Here is a 7,553-nt window from a genome sequence, read left to right on the forward strand (position 1 = left end):
ACCGACACCGGTGACGCCACAGGCGGCCGCGACACGGGACGAGGGCGGTGCCGGGGCGGGGCGGGGAGGGCGCGCTCCCGCCCTCTTCCGTCCTCTTCTTCCGCCGTGTTTCCCTCTCTTCCGCCCTCCTTCCCCCTCTTCCGCACTCTTCTTCCGCCCTCCTTCCCCCTCTTCCGCACTCTTCTTCCGCCCTCCTTCCCCCTCTTCCGCACTCTGGGCTTCCGGCCTCCGCCGCGGGCCGGTGGGAGCTGTAGTCCCCGCGCGGTCTCCCCACTGTCGCACCCGCGAGCACACTGCGTGGATGGGAAACGCGCAGGCGAGACCCCTCGGCCTGGCGCGCTCTCTGCGCAGGCGCGGACGCCCCCTCGCCCCTGCGGAAGAAGCTCAGGCAGCCCGGCTGGAGACAAACTGCTTGGGAGGTTGAAAAGGGAGGGTTGTGAGCGTGGGGCCGTCTTAGACCTTTCATAAGGAGGCCTTAGGAGGCCTTTTGCCTCAGAATTTAAAAAAAACATTCAGAAAGGTCTGGACTTGTAGCTCAGCCTTACTGGGATCTATCTTCAGTATTGCCCAGGGGGTTAAAAAAAAAAAAAAAGTACAGGAAAACGGAGGAGGCTCTGGAGGCGGGTCTTGCCTTCACTTGTAAGTGTGACAAGTCCGGTTCACGTGCCCAGTGAAGCAAGGCTTTGGCGCAGTCCATGTGGCTGGGACCATGCACACCAACGCGGTCTCACTGCTCCAGATGAAGAGTGTAGTGGAATAGTTACCTGGTTACAGGTGGGACTTAACATCCTTGGGAAGCAGCGAAGCAGTATGTGGTTACAGCTGAAAAAAGCGCCTATTATTCAATTCAGTAGTTGATGTTGCAGGGATTCATCCTAAGGATCTATCACAGGCTTATAATTGTAAAAATTTGAAAATAGCTCAATATGGAATGAATGGGAGAGAGAATTGTTAAATTTTGGTAGTCTATCAATATAACATGGATAGAAAATTTTTTTATCTTAGTGTTTACCTAAGATTACCTAAGATTTCTAAAAGTGTTTACCTAAGATTTCTAAAAGCTTATTTTTCAAAAATGCTAGTGATATGACGAGAACCATGTCAAACTACCAACCAAATCATGCCTGAAATAGGAAGCTTAGTTAAGTATCAATAGTGATTTTTCTTCCCTGGGTAGTTGGAAAAGAGTATAAAGAAAGATTTGAAGCCAGGAGTGGTGGCGCACGCTTGTAATTCTAAAACTCGGGAGATGCAGGTAGGAGGATCACTGGGAGTTTGAGGCCAGCCTGGGCTACTGAGTGAGTTTAAGGTAGCCTGAATTACAAAGCGAGACCCTGTCTCAACACCAAAACTAAAAGAAAAAAGAAAAACAGATTTGAAGCTCACCAATACAAAATTGGAAACATGCCTATAGTCCCCTCCAAAGCCAAGTTTGTTTAGCTTGGTCTAAGAAGGGAGACAACCTAAGGCAAATTTTCAGTCAGGAAGTTAAGATGAGTTTGGTTTGGGTCATTTTATTGGCTAGTCTTGTGAAGTAGGAGGCTAGTTAGAATAGAAAGGGATAAAGTTGTTTTTTGATTGGTTCAGGTTTCAAAGTGGAGCACTGTTGTGTGATTGAGAAATCTTGTTTAACTTGGGGTCTCAATCCTTTATTTTGTTTTATGATTAACATCTTGAAGGGGGACCATCACTGGATTTGAAAATGCTAATTTAATTCTCTCAGACATAACCTTTATCAATGTCATAATGGATTGCTAGATCTACATTAGCAATCTTATGTTAATAGTTTTCCTTCGGTTCATTATGTATGAAAGAATCCTAGATTTCAACTTCCGTTTCTATCAGTTCATCACTTAGTTTATATTGAATATTTATAGAAACATCTTTCTGAACATTAGCTGCTCAGTAATAGTTAAAACTCTAAAGGACTGGTTCTTGACTATGTCATCAAGGCATCAATAAACTTAAAATACACTGTCTTAGTTACTGTCTCATTGGTGGGACAAAATACCCAACACCAGTTAAAGGAGGAAAAGTTTATTTCAGCTCCCGGTCTGTAGAGATTTCAGGCAATAGTCAGTGGGCTGCAAGACAGTGGGCAGCATGACAAAAGGACATGCAGCAGAGAAACAGCTCATGTTGTGCAGGCAGGAGACAGCAAGCCTACCTTCCGTCTTTCCCTTTTTATTCCATCTGTGCTGTAAGCCTATTGGTTGGTGCCACCTACACCCAGACCTATACCAAACCAATCAGTGGAGTAACCTAGTTAACATACCTTTAATTCATCACACACTCATGGTCCAGCCACTTCCCAAAAGCCCCATCTATGGGTGTGTGAGGCTTTAGGGGGACATCTAGTATAAGCCATAACACCCACATTAAGAACCATGAATTAATAATCATCAATCTCAGAAAAAGGAAACTACCAGGATTGGTATTTCCAACCTGACCAGAATAAGCCTCTAATTTACTTAAAGAGTATTCGATTTAGGTAGAAAAATTGATGTATACACAGCACCCAATTTTATGTTCTTGTAAAACAAATACTTGTAATGCAGTTCTATTATTAAAAATCTATTTGGTCTAGCCACAGCAGCTCATGCCTGTAATCCAGCTACTAAGAGACTGAGGCAAGAGATTGCAAGTTCCCGGCCAATTTGGACAATTTAGCAAGACTCTATCTCAAAATAAAAAAGGACTGAAGATGTAGTTCACTGGGAGAGAGTTTTTCTAGCATGTGCAAGGCCTTAGGTTCAGTCTCTTACCACAAGACAAAAGTACACTTTTTTTTTTTTGTACTGAAATGCTGTCTTTTAAGATCTAGCAACTCAAGTAGTCTCATTAATAATAATAAATACTATGTAGGCATTGCTATAATTTTTGTGTAGATGTCCCCCCAAAGCCTCAAGCACTTTTAGATGGGGCTTTTTCAGAAGTAGCTGAATCTAGAGTTTGTGATTGATTCGTGGTTCAACACTAGCATTAAGGGTGCAGGGATTAAGGGGGGATGATTGCTGGATAAATCCACTGATTGGGTTGGCACAGCCCTAATCCCAGCAGTCTGGATAAGATAAAAGGGGAACAAAGAGGCTTGTTTCTCTTTTGCTCTTGTTGCTTTTGCTGTCTTCTGCTGCCCTGAACTGTTGGCCCACTGCCATGTGCCACCATACCTTGGAGCAAGCTGATAGGGACTGAAGCTGCTACAAAGTGTGACCTAAATAAACCTTCCTTAAATTTGGGTGTTGTGTATTTTGTCTCAGCAATGAGAAAAAAGTAACTAAGACAGGCATTTATCCCAAAACAGAATATTCTTCACAGAATGAATAACTCAGGAATCAGATGTCATTGTTATTACCTGGAAATGATAAGAATAGAGCAAAGCACTTTGTTCTGAAGGAGTATAAAGGACTGGTCCATAGGTACATCGTGCAATTTCTTTGGTCCTTTCAGGTCCGGAATTGGCATAAGTGATGCAAGTAAGGCAAAGAAGCCCACTGGAGCACACGACGGGAGGATAGTTCATGTCTACATCTGGTTCTTACATACAAGCTGCTTGACACATTAAAGCAAGCTGTCACATTTCCTGCTTTAGATTTAGGGACATTCCTCCTTTCAAGCAGAATGCAAAATTCACGACAGTAGTTTTTGGTGCTATTACTACACATTGTAAATAATTTGCAACACTTGGCATCTTTTTAGAAATGCTCAGAGATCACAGTTTTATATTATCTCTTATTTGCTGTGCCAATTAATCTTTCTTGTCATTTTGACTGGATTAAGACTCCTGGGGAGGTCACAGGATCGTGGGAGGTATATTCATGGGTGGGTTAATCCTCTGATGTTCATAGCTGAGCGAGTGGTGAGGAAGAGAGGAGGAAGGGCTCAGTTGGAAAAGGTTGGACACCAGGAACACAATCTGAGGAGGGTTTATCATTCTCGGGTGTTTTTCCCCCTGGGCTCTGCTTCCCGGCTACCTCAAAGTAAGCAGTTTTCTCATGCCACGTCCCTCTGCCGTGATGGTTCTGCCTTGCAGCCAGCTAACAGTGGGCTAAAACCTCTGAAGCTGTAAGCCAAAAATAATCCTTTCCTCCTTTAAGTGTGTATGTTAGGTATTTGGTTTCAGTGATGAAAATTTGACCAGTACAGAAAACTGATAACCAGAGTAGCGGGGTTGTTTTTGTGACTTTGGAACTGGTTTGCAGGAATTCAGAAGTTTGGAGATGCTAGACAAGGCCTGAACTGCTGTAAGCAGTGCCTGATGGGCAGTTCTTGTAAGAGCTCAGAAAGTCAAAATGTTGATAGGAATGCAGACAGTAAATGCCAGGCTCGTGAGGTTTCAAATGGAAATGAAGACTCTATTGGGAACAGGACCACAGGCCATGTGAGCTAATTTCTAGCTGAATTTAACAGTTAATTGATTGGCAGAAGGAATTTCAAGACAGTCCAACATTCAGGCTGTGGTTTAGATACTACTGGCTGATTTTAGCCAAATTTATGGTGAGAACCAGGAGCAAAAAGCTCAGCAAAAAGGCTTGAAAAACTTAAATTTTGGACCCGAAAGAACCACATGTAAAGTTGGGGCCTAAGGTGTGATTGCTGAAGAGTTTAGCATCAGTAAAAAATATAAAACAAACTTTGAACAGGGATAAGTTTTCTCTCTGGGATGACGGGGCATGTGAGCAGAGGGAGTCCATGCTCTGAGCTTCCTCCATTCTGTCTGTGATGGTGGGGTCTGTGAGTAGAGTGAGAGTCTGCACTTCCTCCATTGCCTTGGGGACAGCAGGGTCTCTGAGAGGAGTGTAAGGCACATGCCTTTGTCAAGTAGACTGACAGCAACCCCAAGACCTAAGACCCAGGATAACAGCCATGTCACAGGTGCACAGGCTCACACATGCCCTTGGAGGGCAGGGTAATTGGTGAGGCAAGCAGCATGGAAGTGTCTGAAGCAGTGAGGAACCAGCAGCTGGACTCTGGAGAGCCCCACCAGCAGCAGTCCAGTCCCAGGCCTCACATCCAGAGGCCAAGATCAGCTCCATGACCAACACATTTCTGGGATTAAACATGGACACTATCACAGAACTGTAAGCACCAGAGGTATTTTACTACTTTCATTCTCCCTCTCCTGTCTGACTGGCTGTCATCTTGTTTTCTTCTGTATTTGGTAGTTATTTTTTTATTTGGGGTTATTTTTTCTTTTTCTATTTTTCTCTCCTCTCATCTTTTTCTTTCTTTTTTTCTTTTGTTCATTTTTGTTCTTTTTTCCTTCATTTTTCAATGTTTAGGTTTCTTACCTTTTTTTCATTCTCTTCTATAGACTCACTTTCTCTCTTTCCTCAACTACTTCTTGAATTTAAACTTTCAAGTGAGTAAACTTTGTCTCTGCCCTTTCTGACTACTTCTTTATGTTCTGTTTTATTCTTTCCCTTCTGTGTCCTCCAGTTTCCCAAAACTTGGGTGATCATCCTTTTATTTCCAGCCCTGACTACTATATTTGACCTCCCTCATCACTTTAGCCTATCCCCTAATGATCTTAACCCCCCCTGCTCCCAACGTAAGTGTAAAATCACCTAAGGGGAAAATCACTACATACAAGTGCACAGTATATGTTTGATTTTATTACATAACTTTAGAGTTTATTTCTGCTGTCAGAGGTAATAGGTTAATGGTTACCATAGTTTATTAGTAGTTAAGCTACACTTGAAACTACTGTTATTACTAACTCTACTACTTTAGCCAGGATGCCATACATGTTGTAAACACCTCTCCTCCCCTGTATGAACAGGCACAAGAAAGATGCTTCAAGGGCATCTCAGTATCTCAACCCATTGCAGACTTGAGGATGCATGAGTGCAGAGCTTTGCTTTGAGAATAAAGCCCCTACCACCCAAGAAAGGCCACCTAGGGACTTGGTTCCCCATTTTACCATTTTCAGCCATCCAGGCACTCAGAAGCCACTGTAGCCATGGTGCAAGGGGGTTTAACTACTGCTTGCATTGGCAATAGACACTGGTGTCTTCCACATGATGCTATTTTTTTTCAGGCATGCAAGAATGCAAGAATTGTGAGCTCAAGGTTCTATCAGGATTTCAAAGTAAAGCCTGGGCTGAGAAAAAGCAGCTGCTTTTGCTGCACCACTAAGAGAAACAGATCCCAGGTCTGATTCCCGGGGCTCCAAGAAGAACTCAACAACTGCATTCATCTGCTACCACTGTTAAAAGCCAGGGTACCTCAAGAGGAACTGCCCTAAGAGGCCCCATGAGCCATGCCCTGGATGCAAAGGAGACCACTGGAGATCGGTCTGCCCTCTGAGGTGGAGGCCCCAGAGCTCAGACCCATGCTACCAGTTAGTCCAACAGGAATGAGAGGGCTTGAGGCATGGTCTGCCTTCTCCCTCTGGCCAGACCGTCATCTCCATCGAGGAGTCCTGGGTAATCATGACTATGGAGGAACAAGAAAACAGCCTGTTGCTAGTCACAGGTGCAAGCCTCTCGGTCCTTCTTTTCAATCCTGGCCTTCCTTCCAGCCATCATACCTCAGTGAAAGGAGTCACTGGTGAGGAGGTAATATGCTATTTTTGACAACCCTTAGGCTGTAACTACTTATTAGATCCTTCTTGCATATCTCTGTCTTCCTGAGAAACCACTTTGAAGATACCACCACGTATTACAGCAGCCATTGATATTTTCCTACTAATCTATCCATAACTGTGTTAAGTTTGTAATGTTCCTATCCTATTTCATAATGTATGTTTATTATTATGTGTTTCCTACAACAACCATTGAGAATAGTTAATGATTTTTCAATAGGTCACTCATGTATAGCTCTATTTATTTTCTTTAGAAGCCACTTTGAAGATACCAAAGTATAGCACAACAATTCTTTTTTTTTTTTTTTAGCACAACAACTCTTGATAATCTCCTACCTCTTTTGTCTCTAACTCACTATTATTTGTCTATTTGTTTTCCTGAGAAACTATTTTGTAGATAATAATACGTAAAATGATAACCATTGATAATTTCCTACCATTTTGTCTGTAATTTGCTAAGTCCCCCCTATTATTATGTTATCCTTCTTTTATTCTTTAAAATAAAAAAAAAAAAAAAACAAAAAAAACAAAGTAAAGCCTGGGAAGACACAATATAGATGTGTGGTGGGTGTGTGAAACTGTAGCAATGAAGCCAAAGACACACTGGAGACCCCAGGAGGCTAGAGATGGCAGGACTTTGAAATATCTGCCAGGAAAAGCTTCAAGCAGTGAGTAGAACAAGCCTGGGATAGGCTATGTGGGCTGTAATCAACACCCACCCCTTGGGGTGGAGGTACTCAGGCCCTTTAGAACTCACATTTTACTAACATGTGCCTGAGATGCCAGACATGGGACTATAGGACTTAATGTTGCCTTGCTGAGTTTTGGGTTTTTTTTTTTTAGTTTTTCTCCGGTACCGGGAACTGAACTCACGACCTTGCGCTTGCCAGGCAGGTGCTTTTGCCGCTGAGCTAAATCCCCAGCCCCTGAGTTTTGGTTTTTCATGGTACTTTTTTTGTTGTTTTTG

The 7,553-nt window shown here is 43.1% G+C and overlaps 1 protein-coding gene across 1 annotated transcript in view; it reads right to left on the minus strand.

The window, feature by feature from the left end:
- The window catches only part of Znf451 (zinc finger protein 451), a gene marked incomplete in the record, with an annotated part of 83,708 nt that extends 83,338 nt beyond the window's left edge, over nt 1-370 (minus strand). Inside the window, 1 exon segment of the mRNA XM_013505835.1 lies at nt 1-370.
- Nucleotides 371-7,553: the final 7,183 nt, after the last annotated feature.

The sequence above is a fragment of the Chinchilla lanigera genome, unplaced genomic scaffold (genome assembly GCF_000276665.1).
Source record: "Chinchilla lanigera isolate Chin_1 unplaced genomic scaffold, ChiLan1.0 scaffold00101, whole genome shotgun sequence".
In the NCBI taxonomy this organism is placed as follows: domain Eukaryota; kingdom Metazoa; phylum Chordata; class Mammalia; order Rodentia; family Chinchillidae; genus Chinchilla; species Chinchilla lanigera.